Source organism: Dendrobates tinctorius, unplaced genomic scaffold (genome assembly GCF_039654945.1).
Source record: "Dendrobates tinctorius isolate UK_male_01 unplaced genomic scaffold, ASM3965494v1 ptg000019l, whole genome shotgun sequence".
NCBI classification, from domain to species: domain Eukaryota; kingdom Metazoa; phylum Chordata; class Amphibia; order Anura; family Dendrobatidae; genus Dendrobates; species Dendrobates tinctorius.
This window is the reverse complement of record NW_027361687.1, coordinates 81,117,949-81,138,875: the sequence shown is the minus strand read 5'-3', so window position 1 is coordinate 81,138,875 and position 20,927 is coordinate 81,117,949.

The following is a 20,927-nucleotide window of genomic DNA, read 5'->3' as shown; positions in this document are numbered from 1 at the left end:
TGTCTCCGCCCATGACGGCCCGCCCCTTTGGCTTCCCACGCGCGCCAAGCGGTGGGGTAATGGCGGCAATTTCACAGATAGTCTACAGTACATAACACAGTCTCTGGCACACAGGATTTATGGAGCCCGGTGTCCCCGGGTCCTGTTTGTGATGCCAAAATGGATCGCCTGCAAGGGCAGTGGGGTACTCGGTACCGGGCCAGTATCTCAGAGGGTAGTGTCCCAGTAGCGGTGACCCGGTCCGTGGCCCTAGGCATCCATGTAAAATGGGGTTAAGCGTGGCTGGTTAAAGTTTATAAGTGGATGATACGTGACGCCACCTGTGGTGCTCGGCAATAAAGGGGTTAAGCCGACGCTGCAAACAGATCCTCTGGGACAGGTGGTGTGGTGCAGCAATGATGTTGTAGCCCTCCACAGGTAGTGCTGCAGTCCCAGGGCAGAGTAGATGAAGAGGATAGGTGTTGAGGAAGAGGGTGTAGTGTCTGGCACAGAGATGTAGCAGTGCTGGAGAGTTTGCAACCTATTGTGTCATTGCCTTCTTCCTGCAGTTTCCTTTACCTTTACTTTGCTTGGTAAATGCAGTCCAGAATTCCAGATTACAGATGGAACAGAGGCTGGCTGGCCTGGAAGCAACTTAGGAATCTCTCTGTCAGATGGGTTGTGTAGTCTCCTTTCTAGCGCTTATCTTAGGGACTTGCCGTACTGTGTTACACTGAAGTTCCACTTGCTTGTTCTCATTTAGAACTCCCTCGTATGGCACACAGCTGTAGCCTTATTCTTCTTGCTCACCCGTTGCTGTTGTGCCTCCGAGTCTTATGTGGGAACAGAGCATTTACAGCTTCCTATTCCTCCAGTTTCTGCTGCAGGAACATCAGTATCCGTACAGCCTTGGAGACCGGGCTCCAGATCATGCCCTATAGCTAGAAGTGAGCTCTGAACTCTGCTCAATCTTCCAGCTCCTCTCCTCACGTCCACACACGTTGCCCTCCTCACACGAACTCCTCTAATTTCCCCTTCCCGGCCCCAGAGAGTAGCTCTTCCCCCAGTTTTGGTTCAGAGCTCCCTCTGCTGGCCTGGAATGAGAACTGTGTTGTGATTAACTGACAGGGAGACCCTTCATTGCTTCCAAGCTTGACATCACACTCCCTAGGAGGAAGGTAATGCCACTGTGGCGACCATACTCCTGGGGGCGCCACATTAGGGTATGGCGGAAATAGTACCAGGGGCCCAAAGGTGAGTACTTAGGTGACAGGATGAGATGCGAGGTTACTGAACCCAAAATACACACGGTCGAGACCACCAGAAATCGGACCAAATCTATGGTTAAACGTGAAAGTGAGCGTGGGGTCTGCAATGGAGAACGGCACGGTGGGTGGTTCCATAATGAGGTATGGAGGAGAAACGCAAAGTTGAGGGATGCATGTGCTTATCAATGGTTCCGGATAGAGTTGAGCGATACCAGCCGATACTTGAAAATATCGGATCGGAATGGATCGGCCGATCTTAAAAAAAAGTATCGGTATCGCCGATTCCGATACCGGGAACCAATGCAAGTCAATGGGGCCAAAATATCGGAATTAAAAAAAACCCTTTCTTTCCTTGTAGGTTAATTCTACATGAAGAAAAACAACTAAGAATAATGTAGAATGTATTGTGGGAGGTGGAGGAGACATTAAAGCCATAGAGGTTTAGCCCAATCAAATGGAATAGCAGGAATTAAACTTTTTTTTTAAAGACGTTAGGAGTTACAAAGATATTGACTATGTTAGCCTCATTTATATTTTGCCAGACATGTATGTCTTCTTCTTCTTTCTTCTTTCTTCTTCTTTCTTATTCTTCTTCCTTTTTTTACCTTCTTCTTCTTCTTCTTATTCCTTTTTTTACCTTCTTCTTCTTCTTCTTCTTCTTATTCAACAATTATTATTCTACATATTCAACTTCTTCATCTTCTTCCTATTCTTCTTCATCATATTCTTGTTTGTGTCAGGCATTCCTGTAGTTGTTATCTAGAAAAGTTAGAAGTTTACACCTTCCGTTCTGCCTGTCACAAAAGATTTACAACAGGATTTGTCCGCGTTCAGTTTGGCCTGCAGCAGCAGGCCTTTTCCAGGGGCACCACGAGGAGGAACGGACTCACCCCCATACACTGCTTAGTCTTCTTCTGCTTATAAATAAGATAATATCATTTGCTCAGAGTATTAGTCTTATGCTTAATGTTCTTCTGCTTTGTTTTTTTATGCTTCTTTGTCTTCTCTCTCTAGTTGTTCTGCATCTTGGTGGTTGTCTTCCTGTTCTTTGTCCTCTTGAACCAGCTGACGGTACTGGCACCCAGAGGGGCAGCAGAAGGAACAAGAGCCAGTGGCACTACCGAGGACCAGCTGACGGTGCTGGAACCCGGTTACTAAGCAGGAGGTACCTGTGCTACAAAGCACTACCAAGGACCAACAGACGTTGCCGGAACTCGGATACCGAGATGGAGGCACCTAGGCCAAAGGCTCTGACGAGAACCAGCTGACGGTGCTGGAACCCGGAGGGGTAGCATAAGCTGCAAGAGCAAATGGAAATAGCGAGGACCAGCTGACAGTGCTGGCACCCGGAGGGGCAGCAGAAGGAATAAGAGCCAATGGCACAACCGAGGACCAGCTGACAGTGCGGGAACCCGGTTACTAAGCAGGAGGTACCTGTGCTACAAAGCACTACCAAGGACCAGCAGACGTTGCCGGAACTCGGATACCGAGATGGAGGCACCTAGGCCAAAGGCTCTGACGAGAACCAGCTCACGGTGCTGGAACCCGGAGGGGTAGCATAAGCTGCAAGAGCAAATGGAAATAGCGAGGACCAGCTGACAGTGCTGGCACCCGGAGGGGCAGCAGAAGGAATAAGAGCCAATGGCACAACCGAGGACCAGCTGACGGTGCTGGAACCCGGTTACTAAGCAGGAGGTACCTGTGCTACAAAGCACTACCAAGGACCAGCAGACGTTGCCGGAACTCGGATACCGAGATGGAGGCACCTAGGCCAAAGGCTCTGACGAGAACCAGCTGACGGTGCTGGAACCCGGAGGGGTAGCAGAAGTTACCCCTGAAAAGCAAAGTTGGCATGCCGCAAGCTGGCCGCAGTTACCGAATCACACAGTCCTACAGGGGGTGCTTGTCCTACTGGCACTACGGAACAAGCCTTTCTTACCAGAACCCGCAGTCCACGTAGGAAGCACCTAAACTGCTGGCACCCTAGCCTCGGCTAACCCAACCGCAACACGACATGGCAACTTGGGGTGGCAAACTGACATTGACACTTCCCGGAAACAGCAGGCAGGGCTGGAACCAAGCTGGGCAGGAGGGAGTACCCGTGCCAAAGTCAGTTATGAGCAGCAACTGGCGATGTTGGAACCCAGGGACAAGCACTTAGCAGGCTGAGGCCTGATGTGCTGTCTAGAGTTGAGCGACTTTTGGTTTTTTAGGGTCGCGTTTCGTTTCGTGAAACCCGACTTTTCCAAAAGTCGGGTCGAGCAAGATCGTCCGATTATAGGGAAAAGTCGGGGTCGTCCCGAAACACGAAACCCAATGTAAGTCAATGGGGAATAAAAGTCGGCAGTGAGAGGAGGACAGGAAACACACCTACAGTGCCCATTTGAATGCCAAAAGCATAAATTCTTCTTACTTAAGTTTGTCAACCTTAATTAACTTCATAATACAAGTTACGCACTGAAAAATGGGGGTTATTTGGCTACAAACTGTGGGGGGGGGGAGGGCTGGCTCCAGGTTTTCATGTGCCCTGGGCGAAAGAGCGCCCCTTTAACACATACCACAACTCATCATGCTCCGATACGGCAGATAAATAGCGGTATAGTACAATGAAAAATACCTCACTTTTTACATCTCATGACGAGGCCCATCTATTTCTCCATACAGAATCATTGGTCCCATATAATGTTTGAAACAGTATATGATGAGCTCCACATAATGCTACAGTATATGTTGGTCCCCATGGATGAAGCTCCACTGTCTTATGGGCCCAAATAATGCTCCAAACATAATGGGCCCCATTTCTAATGCTCTAGTGTATAATGGGCCCTGTAAATGCTGCTCCAGTGTCTGATGTCCACCTTTGGAATGTTCCAGTGTATGGTGGGCCCCATCTATCATTCTCCAGAGTATAGTGCTCCCCAAAAATTACTGTCCCAACATTGAAAACAATCAAATAAGTCTCCTCGCTAGGGAATCCCTGTACTTGTCTGGACAGGTGCTGTAGCTTGCTTAACAGCTCGCCAGCCGTTCTCACGCCCAGTATGGATTGCACGTGATTGCACAAAGGTTAGAAAGGGTACCGTATCCCCGGATAACATGTATGGATAGCGTACACATTCAAAATATATGTCTCAGGAGGCAGGCTCAGACGGTGTTAGGCCCAGTATGGATTGCACGTGATTGCACAAAGGTTAGAAAGGGTACCGTATCCCCGGATAACATGTATGGATAGCGTACACATTCAAAATATATGTCTCAGGAGGCAGGCTCAGACGGTGTTAGGCCCAGTATGGATTGCACGTGATTGCACAAAGGTTAGAAAGGGTACCGTATCCCCGGATAACATGTATGGATAGCGTACACATTCAAAATATATGTCTCAGGAGGCAGGCTCAGACGGTGTCAGGCACAGTATGGATTGCACGTGATTGCACAAAGGTTAGAAAGGGTACCGTATCCCCGGATAACATGTATGGATAGCGTACACATTCAAAATATATGTCTCAGGAGGCAGGCTCAGACGGTGTTAGGCCCAGTATGGATTGCACGTGATTGCACAAAGGTTAGAAAGGGTACCGTATCCCCGGATAACATGTATGGATAGCGTACACATTCAAAATATATGTCTCAGGAGGCAGGCTCAGACGGTGTCAGGCACAGTATGGATTGCACGTGATTGCACAAAGGTTAGAAAGGGTACCGTATCCCCGGATAACATGTATGGATAGCGTACACATTCAAAATATATGTCTCAGGAGGCAGGCTCAGACGGTGTTAGGCCCAGTATGGATTGCACGTGATTGCACAAAGGTTAGAAAGGGTACCGTATCCCCGGATAACATGTATGGATAGCGTACACATTCAAAATATATGTCTCAGGAGGCAGGCTCAGACGGTGTCAGGCACAGTATGGATTTGACGGCCCAGATTACACAGCGGAGGAGCAGATAGAGGTAAAGATTGCAAATGCTGGGGCCCTGCCCAAGCAAGGGGGGCCCACTCGTGGGCGTCGGTACTGGCACTGGGCCCCTCAGAGTACAGCGGTGTGTCTGATGGCGGGTGTGCACCACCACCGTCAGAGACAGTTGATTGCACTATGAGGGACCCTGTGCCAGTGCCCGCGCCCAAGAGTCGGCCTACCCACCTGTCCAGGGCAACGGCACTCGCACGGTGTCGTGCGGTAGGTGGTGACCCCGGCCATGGGGGGGAGGCAGCACAGTTAGGGAGTTTTAGAAAGTGGCATATGTTGATGTTGGACATTCAGCTGATGCAAAAGGCGAAATAGGTGAAGTACCAGGAAGAGGTGGACCAAAGCAAGCCATTTTTCTGTCACCCTATGTGTCATCAGGGGAAGGTGGGAAAAAATCCTTGGAAACCCATGCGTGGTTCATTTTAATGAAGGTTAGATCATCCACATTTTGGGTTGACAGACGGGTCCTTTTTTCTGTCAGGATTGATCCAGCTGCACTGAAGACTCTTTCCGATAGCACACTTGCAGCTGGGCAAGCGAGCTCCTGTAAGGCATATTGTGCCAATTCAGGCGAGGTGTCCAGTTTAGCGGCCCAATAGTCAAAGGGGAATGACCTGTGTGGGAGAACATCGATATGGGAGGAAAAGTAGTTTGTAACCATAGTTGACAACTGCTGTCTCCTGTCACTTTCCATCGATGCAGTATTACCAGTTGTGTGAGCGGTATTTGAAAAATCAGTCCACAACATTGTCATGAAACCCCTGTCTCCAACGCCACTTCTGCTGTGTGCACCACGAACACCTCTGCCAAGCTGCCCCCGGCCCGTACGGCTCGTGTGAGAACCATCACCGCTGCTGTGTGCTGGGAATGCCTCAAGCAACCGATTTACCAGAGTTGCTTGTTTATTAGCCAATATTAGGTCAAGGTTCTCCTGTGGCATGATGTTTTGTAATTTGCCTTTATAGCGTGGATCCAGGATGCTGGCCAACCAGTAGTCGTCATCGTTCATCATTTTGGCAATGCGGGGGTCCCTTTTTAGGATCCGCAAGGCATAATCTGACATGTGGGCCAATGTTCCCGGTGTCAATGATGCACTGCGAGTGCTGGGTGGAGGAGCACTTTCTGGCAAATCCACATCCCTCCAGTCACGCACAAACCCTGTACCAGACCTTGCCACGCCAACATTTTCACTTGCCCCACGAGATGCATCCTCCTCCCCTAAGTAATCATCCCCATCATCCTCCTCCTCCTCCTCTTCTTCCTCCACCTCGTCCAGGAGAGGTCCCTGAGCAGACAATGGCTGAATGTCATCAAGGATTCCCTCCTCCTCTTCCTCCTCATCAACATTGGCTGCAGACGCCTGCTCCTTAAGGTGCGTCAAAGTTTGCATGAGCAGATGCATAAGTGGGATGCTCATGCTTAGGATGGCGTCGTCTGCGCTTACCAGCCGTGTGCATTCCTCAAAACACTGAAGGACTTTACAAAGGTCTTTCAGCTTCGACCACTGCACGCCTGTCAACTCCATGTCTGCTCTCAAAGTGCCTGGCCGTGTATCCTCCCACAAATGCATTATGGCCTGCCTCTGCTCGCACAGCCACTCCACCATGTGCAGGGTGGAGTTCCACCTTGTTGCAATGTCGATAATGAGGCGGTGGTTGGGAAGGTGGAGCAATCGCTGCAGCTTCTGCATACAAACGGAGTGTACAGGCGACCGGCGGATGTGCGCGCACAGTCTTCGCACCTTCTGGAGCAGGGCTGTTAACTCCGGATAATTTTTGAGGAAGCACTGCACCACCAGGTTCAAGGTGTGAGCCAAGCAAGGTATGTGGCTGAGTTTTGAAAGGGCTATGGCTGCCACAAAATTACGGCCGTTATCACTAACTACCTTGCCTGCCTCAAGATGTACACTGCCCAGCCATGACTCAGTTTGTCGCTTCAAGTACTCGGCCAGCACCTCGGCGGTGTGTCTGTCGCCCAAACACATCATCTGCAACACAGCCTGCTGACGCTTTCCACTAGCTGCTCGATAGGGGGACACATCGTGTGCAACAGTGGCAGCTGCAGATGGAGTGCTCATACGACTGCGTTCTGTGGACGAGCTTTCGCTTCTGGAGGAGGAGGAGGAGGGTCGAACGCCTACAGCCAACTGTTTCCTATACCGTGGGCTAGGCAGCACTGTCCCACCACCGCTGTCCCCTGTGGACCCTGCATCCACCACATTAACCCAGTGCGCAGTGATGGACACGTAACGGCCCTGGCCATGCCGACTGGACCATGCATCAGTTGTGAGGTGCACCTTTCCGCTCACTGACTGCTTGAGTGCATGGACAATGCGGTCTTTCACATGATGGTGGAGGGCTGGGATGGCTTTGCGAGAGAAGAAGTGGCGACTGGGTAGGTCATAGCGTGGTACTGCATAGGCCATGAGTTCGCGGAAAGCTGTGCTTTCCACCAACCGAAAGGGCATCATCTCAAACGAGATTAGTTTGGCAATGTGGGCGTTCAAACCCAGTGTACGCGGATGAGAGACTGAGTACTTTCTTGACCTACTCATAGTGTCTGGGAGGGTGAGCTGGACTTGAGAGCTGCATATGGTGGAAGTAGCGGTGGACAGGGCGGACTGAGAGTGGGTTGATGATGGTGATGGAGTTGGTGTTCTTTCTGATGGCCTAGAATCAGTCTTTCGTTGATATAACAGTGGGATTCCCTGACTGCTGTGGTCTTGCAACGACACCTCAACATTTGCTGCTGTGCTAATCGGTGGGCTTACAGTGGGGGAAACAATGTAGCGTTGCTGACTACCTTCGTTGTGATCAGTTGCACATGTGGCACTTGAGGTTTGGTGTTGTGTCCACGCTTGCAAGTGCATGCTGGTTAAATGTCTAAGCATGCAACTGGTATTCAAATTTTTCAGATTTTTCCCTCGGCTAAAGGTCTTTGCGCACTTCTTACAGATAACCTTGGCCTGATCATGAGGATTTTGTTCAAAAAAGTGCCACACTGCACTCTTCCTACTTTGGCAGACATTTTGCGGCCTAGCACGCTGTGATCTTTTGACCCTCTGGACAAGCTGTCCAGCAACTCTTTTGATGTTTGGAACCTGTCTTTGGAGTGCTCAGGGCCTGCCAGATAACAGCTGTTGCGATGTCGATGTCTGCTGTGGATGCTCCTCATCTGAGCTATTGGAAGCAGCACCCTCTTCCCCCAATGGATGCCAATCTGGGTCAACAACTGGGTCATCTATCACCTCCTCTTCTATGTCATGTGCACCTTTCTCTGTGTCACCGTGTATGGTGGTATAGTGTGCGGGAAGGGGCACCTGAGTCTCATCAGGGTCAAAATCTGGCTCTGTACACTGCGAGGACAATGTAGTGCTCTGAGTGAATGTACCAGCAGAATCATCCATCAGCGGCTGTGCATCAGTGCACTCCATGTCAGATTCATCTTGGCCTGGGTAATTCACCATTTCACTTGATAATCCAGGCATGGTATGTGAAAACAGCTCCATGGAGTAATCAGTAGTATGGCCTGCGTCATCCTTCAATCTTGGTTGGGGTGAAGGACACAAGGAAAGGTGTGGTTCATGAACATGAGCCTCCAATGACGACTCAGTGCTTTTACTTTTTACAACTGAAGAAGAGGAGGCGATAGAGCTGGAGGCTGAGTCAGCAATGTAAGACAAAACTTTTTCCTGATGCTCTGCCTTTAAAAGCGGTTTGCCAACTCCTAGAAAACTAAGCGTTCGAGGCCTTATGTAGCCAGACGATGACGCAGGGTCAGCACCTCCTGCATTCGGTCCTATTTTGCTCTTGCCACTACCATCAGATCCACCACCAACACCATCATTACCAGCTGCCAACCCCCGCCCAATTCCACGGCCTCTTCCACCAGCCTTCCTCATTTTTGGTAGAAATGTAGACAAAATCCAACAAACTATATAGTAATGTAAAACAAGGTACAAGGTGTCTATAGGACAGGGGAGATTTAGAATTTCTGCGCACACTTTTGGACACTGGACACTTGTGGATTGTGTGAGGCCCACTGATATCTGAGCGCTATGTGACACGCTCGATGGCACAGCTGTGACCAAAGTGACGAGAGGATAATGGAGATTTTGAATCTCTGCGCACACTTTTGGACACTGGACAATTGTGGATTGTGTGAGGCCCACTGATATCTGAGCGCTATGTGACACGCTCGATGGCACAGCTGCCTGTGACCAAAGTGACGAGAGGATAATGGAGATTTTGAATCTCTGCGCACACTTTTGGACACTGGACACTTGTGGATTGTGTGAGGCCCACTGATATCTGAGCGCTATGTGACAGGCTCGATGGCACAGCTGTGACAAAAGTGACTAGAGGATAAGGGAGATTGGATTGCTTTTAAAAAAGCAGTTTGCGGAGCAGTGGGTAAACAGCAATGCCAGCGTGTCAGGAAGCCTTTAAAGGCAGCCCAACAACCAACACCACTGATACACCACTATATAGCCTCCCCTTGCACTGCACACACAGTGACTTGTGTGTTGTGCAGGCCAAATCGCTAGCAGCAGAAGCAGTTTTTTTGTCTTCTTCCCTGCCTAACGCTCTCCCTACAGAATCAGCAGCAACCTCTCCCTATACTAAGATAGGCAGAAGTAAGATGGCGGTCGGCGTGCACGCCCTTTTATACCCCCTGTGACGCCCACCAAAGCAAGCCAATCACTTGCATGCCCTTCTGAAAGATTGTGGGCAACGTGATGACCTAGGCACGGGTCACCACCGTGTCCGTGGATCCTGATTGGCTGAAAAAGAGCGCAAAACAAACTTTTGAAACGCGACTTTGGCGCGTAAGTCGCCGACCTCGTGGCCGACCTCATCCTAAGGTCGGGTTTCGTTTCATGAAACCCGACTTTGCCAAAAGTCGGCGACTTTTGAATTTTTTCGACCCGTTTCACTCAACTCTAGTGCTGTCAATTGGGAGGCAGCAGGACAGATTGCCATCAAAACAGCAGGGGAACAGCTGACGTTACTGAACCCCACAAACACAGGAGCTAGTGTTTTACTCTGTGAAGACGGCACTTCCGAGCAACAACTGGTTGTGTTGAAGCCCAGGGACAAGCACGGAGCAGGCTGAGGCTGCATTGAAGAAATTTTAAGATCGGTTGTAGACTTCTACTAGTTTTAACCAAGCTCCACTTAGGCCTGTGGCTTCACTGATTTTCGTATTTCCCCTGTCCTCCAACCCCGCCAGTTACAGCTCCGAAGTGGCGTCTGCACAATCCACACTTGTTCCTGTGTTACAGGTGTTCAGTCCGGTCAGTTAATCCCCTGATGTGTGTCCGGCAATGTCGCCTGCTCTGTCCACATTCCCATAACTAGTTATGGGAATGTGGACAGAGCAGGCGACATTGCCGGACACACATCAGGGGATTAACTGACCGGACTGAACACCTGTAACACAGGAACAAGTGTGGATTGTGCAGACGCCACTTCGGAGCTGTAACTGGCAGGGATGGAGGACAGGGGAAATACTAGAGACAGTGGAGCCACAGGCCTAATTGGAGCACGGTTAAAAATCAGTAGTGGTACGACTGTGTAGGCAGCAGGAGACTTTGCCATCCACACAGCAGGGGATCAGCTGACGTTACTGAACCCCACTGAGACACGGGAGCAAGTATCTCTTTCCGTGTGGACGGCACTTCCGAGCTACAACTGGCTGTGTTGAAGCCCAGGAAATAGGAGGGTGTAGGCAGAGGCCTACTGTATTTGGAATGTGGTGACAGCAGGAGAGACTGCCATCCACACAGCAGGGGATCAGCTGACGTTACTGAACCCCACTGAGACACGGGAGCAAGTGTCTCTTTCCGTGTGGACTGCACTTCCGAGCTACAACTGGCTGTGTTGAAGCCCAGGAAATAGGAGGGTGTAGGCAGAGGCCTACTGTATTTGGAATGTGGAGACAGCAGGAGAGACTGCCATCCACACAGCAGGGGATCAGCTGACGTTACTGAACCCCACTGAGACACGGGAGCAAGTGTCTCTTTCCGTGTGGACGGCACTTCCGAGCTACAACTGGCTGTGTTGAAGCCCAGGAAATAGGAGGGTGTAGGCAGAGGCCTACTGTAGTTGGAATGTGGAGACAGCAGGAGAGACTGCCATCCACACAGCAGGGGATCAGCTGACGTTACTGAACCCCACTGAGACACGGGAGCAAGTGTCTCTTTCCGTGTGGACTGCACTTCCGAGCTACAACTGGCTGTGTTGAAGCCCAGGAAATAGGAAGGTGTAGGCAGAGGCCTACTGTATTTGGAATGTGGAGACAGCAGGAGAGACTGCCATCCACACAGCAAGGGATCAGCTGATGTTACTGAACCCCACTGAGACACGGGAGCAAGTGTCTCTTTCCGTGTGGACGGCACTTCCGAGCTACAACTGGCTGTGTTGAAGCCCAGGAAATAGGAGGGTGTAGGCAGAGGCCTACTGTCTTTGGAATGCGGAGACAGCAGGAGAGACTGCCATCTCCACAGCAGGGGAACAGCTGGCAGTGCTGAACCCCACTAACACTCGAACGAATGTGTTTGGCTCTGTGGAGATGACACTTCTGAACACCAACTGACGCTGTTGGAGCCCAGGATTAGGCGAGGAGCAGGCTGGGGCCTGTTGCTTTTGGCAGGTGAAGGCAGCAGGAGACTTGCCATCTCCACAGCAGGGGAACAGCTGGCAGTGCTGAACCCCACTAACACTTGAACGAATGTGTTTGGCTCTGTGGAGATGACACTTCTGAACACCAACTGATGCTGTTGGAGCCCAGGATTAGGCGAGGAGCAGGCTGGGGCCTGTTGCTTTTGGCAGGTGAAGGCAGCAGGAGACTTGCCATCTCCACAGCAGGGGAACAGCTGGCAGTGCTGAACCCCACTAACACTTGAACGAATGTGTTTGGCTCTATGGAGACGACACTTCTGAACACCAACTGACGCTGTTGGAGCCCAGGATTAGGCGTGGAGCAGGCTGGGGCCTACTGGATTTTGGCAGGTGAAGGCAGCAGGAGACTTGCCATCTCCACAGCAGGGGAACAGCTGGCAGTGCTGAACCCCACTAACACTTGAACGAATGTGTTTGGCTCTGTGGAGATGACACTTCTGAACACCAACTGACGCTGTTGGAGCCCAGGATCAGGCGTGGAGCAGGCTGGGGCCTACTGGATTTTGGCAGGTGTAGGCAGCAGGAGACTTGCCATCTCCACAGCAGGGGAACAGCTGGCAGTGCTGAACCCCACTAACACTCGAACGAATGTGTTTGGCTCTGTGGAGACGACACTTCTGAACACCAACTGACGCTGTTGGAGCCCAGGATTAGGCGAGGAGCAGGCTGGGGCCTGTTGCTTTTGGCAGGTGAAGGCAGCAGGAGACTTGCCATCTCCACAGCAGGGGAACAGCTGGCAGTGCTGAACCCCACTAACACTTGAACGAATGTGTTTGGCTCTGTGGAGACGACACTTCTGAACACCAACTGACACTGTTGGAGCCCAGGATTACGCATGCCGCATGCAGAGGCCAATGGGCAGCGGTTTTTATGGAGGTTGTTGACTACTACTGATTCTAACCATGCTCCACTTAGGCCTCTGGCTCCACTGTCTCTACTATTTACCCTGGCCTCCAACCCCGCCAGCTACATCTCTGAAGTGGCGTCAGCACAATCTACACTTGTTCCTGTGTTACTGGTGCTCAGTCCCGTCCGTTGATCCCCTGATGTTTGTCCGGCAAGTTCGCCAGCTCTGTCCTCATTCCCACTACTGGTTATGGGAATGTGGACAGAGCAGGAGACCTTGCCGGACACACATCAGGGGATAAACTGATGGGACTGAGCCACAGGAACACAGGAACAAGTGTAGATTGTGCTGACGCCACTTCAGAGATGTAGATGGCGGGGTTGGAGGTCAGGGGAAATAGTAGAGACAGTGGAGCCAGAGACCTAAGTTGGGCACGGTTAAAAATCAGTAGTGGTTTGAAGGTTGATGGAGCTGGTGACTTTGCCGTCCACACAGCAGGGGATCAGCTGGCGTTACTGAACCCCACTAACACAGGAGCTAGTGTGTTTCTCAGTGCAGACGACACATCTGAGCGACAACTGGCTGTGTTGAAGCACAGGGATTATAGTTCAGGTGGTAGAAAAATGAACACACCAGCAGACCTGGATACAGTTGCCAACCACTAATTTAGTGTGTAAGAGGAATGGCAAAGTCTTTGGAGATCCAGGCCTTGTTCATTTTCAGAAAAGTCAGCCGGTCAACATTATCGGAAGATAGTCGCGTGCGACGGTCTGTTAGTACACCACCTGCGGCACTAAAGACACGTTCCGATAATACACTGGCAGCAGGGCAAGCCAGCACCTCCAATGCATACTGGCTAAGCTCTGGCCATGTATCCAGCTTAGAGACCCAAAACTTGAAGGGGGAAGAGCCATCTGGGAGTACAGTGACAGGGCAAGACATGTAGTCTGACACCATCTGACGGAAGCGTTGCCTCCTGCTGACTCGAGGCGTCGCTGATGGTGTAGACAATTGTGGTGGACACACAAAACTTTGCCACATTTGGGCCATAGTGGTCTTGCCTTGTGCTGCGGCGCTGCCTCTGCTCCCTCTTTGTGCAGAGTTTCCTCCACTGCCTCGACGCACAGAGCTGCTTTGTAAAGCACTAGCAACAATGCTGTCGGGTGGAATGGAAAACATTATGGACTGCACCAGTGACTCTTCGTACTCCCGCAGTTTACTCTCCCGGTTCAACGTTGGTATGAGCCTTTGTACGCTGTCCCGGTAGCGAGGATCTAGGAGGGTGTACACCCAATAATCAGCTGAGACGAGAATGTGGGCGATGCGGCGGTCGTTTCTCAGGCACTGCAGCATGAAATCAACCATGTGCTGCAGACTCCCAACTGCCAAAGAACCGCTGTCCCCTGTTTGAGGCGTGACCTCGGCCTGCTCTGCATCACCCCACCCTCGCTGTACATACTGAGTAGAGGTTTGTATACCTCCCTCCTCTGGAGAGATGTCTTCTTCCTCCATCGACTCCTCCTCATCCTCCTCACAAAGTGTCCCCTGCCTAGGCCTTTGTGAGGAAACACGTAGCGCAGACTGTCCAGAAGCAGATGGCATTTGGGACTCCTCATCCTCCACCTCTTCCGAAACCTCATCCCTTAGTGCTTGCAGTGTTTGTTGAAGCAGGCAGATAAGGGGGACAGTCATGCTGACTAGTGCATCATCTGCACTCGCCATCCGCGTGGATTCATCGAAGGCACGCAAAACGAGGCAGATGTCCTTCATAGAGGCCCACTCAATGGTGCTGAAGTGTGAACGGCGCACAGTGCGATTTGTTTGCGCCTGATGCAGCTGGTACTCCATGACTGCTGCCTGCTGCTCACACAACCGCTCCAACATATGTAACGTTGAATTCCACCGGGTGGGTAGGTCACATATGATGCGATGTTCCGGAAGGCCAAATCGTCGCTGCAGAGCAGCGAGGCGCGATCTTGCCGTGCTGGAACGCCGCAAGTGAGCGCACTCTATGCGGACCTTGTGCAACAGTGCATCAAGATCCGGATAGTCCCTCAGAAAGCTCTGCACGACCAAGTTAAGCACATGTGCCAGACATGGGATGTGTGTGAGGTTGCCTAGGCCAAGAGCTGCCACCAGATTTCGGCCATTGTCACACACTACCAAGCCCGGCTGGAGATTCGCTGGCCCAAACCACACATCGCTCTCCAGCTTGATAGCATTCCAGAGCTCCTGCGCTGTGTGGCTTCGATTCCCCAAAGAAATTAATTTGAGTACAGCCTGTTGACATTTGGCCACAGCTGTGCTCATATCGGTCGTAACAGGCTCCTGCTCTGCTGTTTCTGAGGAACTTGAGTAGGAGGAGGAGTCTATGTGTACAGAATGGAGTCCTGCAATCCGTGGCGTTGGAAGAACACGTACAGCGCCACTCTCCAGATCTGTACCCGGCTCCACAACATTGACCCAGTGGGCAGTGAGGGAAAGGTATCGTCCCTGTCCATGGTTACTGGTCCACGCATCGGTGGTCAGGTGGACCTTGCTACTAACGGCGTTTAGTAGCGCATGTTTTATTTTGCCCTCAACATGTTTCTGCAGGGCAGGGACGGCTCGCCTGCTGAAATAAAAGCGGCTGGGCACGTTGTATTGGGGGACTGCCAATGCCATTAAGTCCCGGAAGGTGTCAGTGTCCACCAGCCTGAATGACAGCATTTCAACTGCCAGAAGTTTGGCAATGCCTGCATTCAGAGACTGTGCTCGGGGATGGTTTGCCGAGTAAGGGCGCCTTTTATCCCATGCCTGTGCTACCGATGGCTGTGATGGATGGGAACGTGCTGCTATGGGTGGAATCTGACAGGGTCTCCGGACAACAGTGGCAGAAGTTCTTCCTTGGTGATCCTGTGAGGAAGCCGAACCAGCAGTGTGTGAGCTGGAGGAAGAGGCCCCAACACGAACTGAAGAGGTGGTAGGTGGTGCTGTACGTTGGCCTACGTCTTCAGGGTGTCTCTGCAACTCCAACTCGTGCTTGGTGCGCACATGTTTCCACATATTTGTGGTATTGAGGTTGCTGACATTTCTCCCTCTTTTGACTATCTGATGACACAGCTTGCATTTCACAAAGCAAATGTCATCTGCAACTGTGTCAAAAAAGTACCACACACTGCAAGTCTTGGGAGCGCCCGTTTTGCCTTTGGAATGAGGAATGCTCCTAACGGGTGCCGAAGTGGAGGGTACAGGCAACCAAGTCTTCCCCCTCCCTCTGCCTCCTGTTTTGGCCGGTAGGGGAATCTCTTCCTCCGAGCTGCTCCCACCACCTTCCTGTTCCTCACGCCATGATGGGTCAAGGACCTCATCATCTTCCCTCCCCTCTTCAAACAGCTGCTTCTCCGGGGTTGTCTCGCCAGCACCGTACGCACCAGAAAGTGGCAACTGAGTCTCGTCATCATCTGATGCGTACTGAGGTGTGCTGACCATAGGCACTGGCCCACTCACCTCTTCAGATTCAGAGGGACAAAGAAGTTGCACATCACTGCATACTCCCTCTTCTTCACATTCAGGAATGCTGCTTGGCTGGCCCCCTCTTTCCAAGCCAACAGATTCCGAGAACAGAAGTAGAGACTGTGATGGCTCCTGTCCATGTCTCTCTGACTGCCTGGGCACTTTGGCAGGTGGTGAAGAGACAGATGGTTGCTCTTCGGTGCTCTGGTCCTGAGAGGCTGTGGAAGTAATTGAAGTCGATGCGTTAGCTGCCATCCATCCGACAACGGCTTCAATTTGTTCCTCCCGCAGCAGTGGGGTACGTTGAGGTCCTACAAAGCTGCGCATAAAGGACTGTTGCCTGCTAAAACTGGGGGATGCTGATCCACTGGTGCCCGCAGCAGGCCCAGAATCCCCACGTCCTCTACCTGCAGAATCCCCACGTCCTCTCCCTGCAGAATCCCCACGCCCACGCCCACGCGCCTTACTCCCTGCCTTCTTCATCTTGCCAGACTGCTTAAGATAGGCAGAAAAGTACAAAGGGGGGCCTTAGTGTGCTTATTCCTGAACAGCTGGTTACAGGTACAAGAAACACTAATTTTATGAAGTGTGTGTGTGTGGACTACACTTTAATAGGAGCTGATGTGGCCTACACAAGTTCCAAATGTAGTGTTTGGTGAACTTTTTTTGTGGTTTCTTTGTTGGAAACAAACTCAAAGTATGTGAACAAAGAATTGAAACTGATAGTATCACCAACTTTTTGGAGCTATTAGAATGCAGGCAGGTAACCTACAATGCAAAAGATGAGGCTCCAAAAAAATTGGGTAATACTAATCTGGCTGCGCCGGCAGGGCACAAGCCAGAAAAAAAGGCTCCTCTATCTACTCCTATATAGTGTTTGCAACCAACCAATGTTGATGGATACGGATGGATGCACACTAATAGGAGAAGAAAAAATGAGCTGCACTCAAAGACAAATATGTGTGAGGCAGTGATGCACGTTGAGCGTCCTACAACCAGACGTAGCTGCAGGACACTCTACTCTGCGTGAGCTGCACTCACACACAGTCAGCTGCACTGTTCACGGCTGTCTGAGAGGTCTCTGACTGTGTGTGAGTGCAGCTCACGCTGAGTAGTGTGCCCTGCAGCTACGTCTGGTTGTAGGACGCTCAGCGTGTCACTGCCTCACACATTTTTCTTTTCTTGCAGCTCATTTTTTCTTCTATTAGTGTGCATCCATCCGTCTCCATCTACGGTGGTTGCAAACACTATATAGGAGTACACAGCGGAGCCTTTCTGCAGCCTGTCAGTGCCAGTGCCCACTTAGAGACCTCTCAGACAGCCGTGAACAGTGCAGCTAAGTGGGCACTGGCACTGACAGGCTGCAGAAAGGCTCCGCTGTGTACTCCTATATAGTGTTTGAACCACCGTAGATGGAGACGGATGGATGCACACTAATAGAAGAAAAAATGAGCTGCAATAAAAGAAAAATGTGTGAGGCAGTGACACGCTGAGCGTCCTACAACCAGACGTAGCTGCAGGACACACTACTCAGCGTGAGCTGCACTCACACACAGTCAGAGACCTCTCAGACAGCCGTGAACAGTGCAGCAAAGTGGACACTAGCACTGAAAGGCTGCAGAAAGGCTCCGCTGTCTACTACTAGTGTTTGCAACCAACGTATATGGATACGGATGGAAGCACACTAGATTGAAATTATGTAAAAAATGCAGCTCAAAAATTAAAAGATGTATGAGGCAGCAGTGATCACACTGGGTGGCCTACAGCCTGACGTGGCTGCAGGACCCACTCCACAGCGTGAGCTGCACTCACACAGCCCTTGCAGACAGCTGTAAACACTGCTGCTAGGGCAAAGAAGGCTACAGTGGTGGTTTATGTAGCCTGGGTAAAGCACTAGATGTTTGGTGGAATCGCTATTTCTAACTGTCCCTCACAGTCTTCTACAGCAGCCTGTCCCTAACTGAATTCACAGCAGAGTGAACCAGAAATGGCGGCTGCGGTGGCTTTTATAGTGCATCATGACATCATTTCGGCAGCCAATCACAGCCATGCCAATAGTTAACATGCCTACATGCCTAACAGGATGTGCCCACACTTCGGAGGATTCCCATTGGCTTAATCAAAGCAAGCAGGCTCATAGCATGATGGGAACTTCCGATTCCGATTCCGGAATCCGATATGACAAAAGTATCGTAAGTCAGTATCGGAATTCCGATACCGCTAATATCGGCCGATACCCGATACTTGCGGTATCGGAATTCTCAACACTAGTTCCGGACCCTACTTTGGTTTTTTAATGCAGTGTCGGGTGGGGATGTTACAGGGGCATGCAGATGCCCTGTCTCGTGCCCATGTGGAGTGTCAAATGTACAACCCCACAGGTTTGATCAGGGGAGGGGATATCTGAGGCAGTAACCCCTGTTATAGCTAGGGGGCGCTGTGTGCTCTCCCCAGGATACGCACAGAGGTGTATTGAGGCTATGGGAATGCATTGCTATCACAAGCCTAGCTGGGATTGCAATGGGGAAGCAGTGACTGATGTCACAGGTAGGGGTCACTGTGTAGTCTCCCCAAGATATCTTCGGAAGTGTATGAAGGCCATAGGTGTGTATGGCAGTCACAAGTGTAGCTGTGACTGCAATGCAAACTGATAATAAAAGTAAGTGTTACTCTTGGACATATTAGTGTCCAAGGCAGAGGTAGGGAAAACTTGCTCTGGATGTTGCGTATGAAACAAATTGCAGTATGATAGTGTTGCAGTCTGTTCCATTCCGGACCCAGGTTTTCCATGTGGCTGAAAGCCACAGGTTTGTGTGATAAAAGCCCTGCGGGAAAGTGTTAGAGAGGTCTGAGTGAGTGCTTAGTGAGTCTCAGGTGTGTCAGGGCCAGAGTGAGGCATGGCAACCCGCAATGTACACAGAGATGCAAGTCGTCCATGGTGACTTGTCTCGGATGTGGACAGTTCTGTACCCGGAGGTGAACCAGAGGTGGATGTCCTGTGCTCGAAATAAGACTGGCGTGTGAAATGATTGCAAAAAAAGGTGGATATGGTGCCCGGCTGCGATCCAGAGGATATCCTGGTCTGTGTACAGCTGTGTGAGTGAAGAGACTGTGATGCAACGGTGCAAGACACCAACGGAAACTAGTCAGAGGAGGACTAGCGTGTGTATTCACACAGCATTACATGTTGCAGGCACTAGAGTCTGGATATGGCGCATAGACACCCATGGAACTAGTCAGAGGAAGACTGGTGTGTTTAGTGCCTGTAAAATGAACGTTGCCGTATAATATATATTCTGCAAATGGTGAAATGGTTACTAGTTATATGCACTGAAGTTATATGCACTGAAGATATAGGCATTGAAATTATATGCGCTTGTGTGGATTGGACTTTTAATGCTGTGAGGAAACACATTAAAGAGACTTTTGTGTTTGAGTTTTGTGGGTCACTGCCTCTTCACTGCGTATGGTGCTACCGCTGCCTTACAGAAGTAGAACGATACATGGAGGATTACGTTCGAGATGAATTTCCTAAAATTTTCGGTTTCACGTAAATGTAAACATTTTGAGATTAGATTTGAGTTTCTCCAAAAAAAAAAAAACCTTCTCTGCATCATTTCCTACACTGCTGAATTACTAGAGAGCTAACATCATTTCTCATTGCCGCGTGGGCCTCCCCATAATGCCCTGCACTTATGACATTTCAAGCATTATCATACGTTGTGCAGTAGTGATTAGTACCGGGGACATCCAAAGGGAACTTCTGATCTGTGAACACAGTTTGTATGGCAGAGTCATATTTCATCCCCAAAGTCACTGGGTAAGGCCGGGGTCACACTAGAGAGGAATACGGACGAGTGAGAGGCGTTAAAAGCACGCATTACACACGGACCAATGATTTTCTATGGGTTTGCTCCCAACAGCCGTATATTTCTCGTCCGTATTCTACAGTCCATGCCAATCGTAGCATGCTTCGATTGTCAGCGTACTACGCCCGTAGTACGCCAATGCAAGTCTATGGGTGCGCAAAAAATACGGATTACACACGTGTGACTTGCGAGAAATACGCTGGTCTTTTGGCTGGTGACAGGAAATGGTCCAATCCATCATCAAGAAGCCTAGACATGCAAATGAGCTCAAAAAGCGCTCCAGACATCCAGGAAGTATGCCTCCACCGAGTACAGCAGCATCATGGCGCCATATTTCCTCAATGTGGAGATGCTCATTGTACTGGTTGCAGGAGCGGCCAGAACTCTGGGACCAACGAGATCCCCATTATGCGAACCGGGCAAGAAAGGAGGCGTCATGGAGGCGCATATGTCCATGATTTTGGTGATCGCCCACATGAGGAGCAGCAGAAACTGAGTAAGTACAAGGCAAAAAATGATTAAAATTACCTCACATCAAAAAATGCATATAGAATCAGCCCCCCCCCTTCCTGTGCTTGTACTTTTTTCCTCATGAGGCGGGTAGATTTTGATGTGACACATGTTTGGCTAGGAGGATGAGGAGCTTGTGGCCTGGGCCAAATGATGGCAGTGTCAAACCAAGTTATTAAGTGTAGTTACTTGATACATGAACTATTGTAACCCTGTGTATCTGGCCTGGATGCCCCAATTACATATGCCACCCTGGGTAGAAAGCACACCCCAGAAGGCCACATGCCTAGACTACTGGTAGCAAAT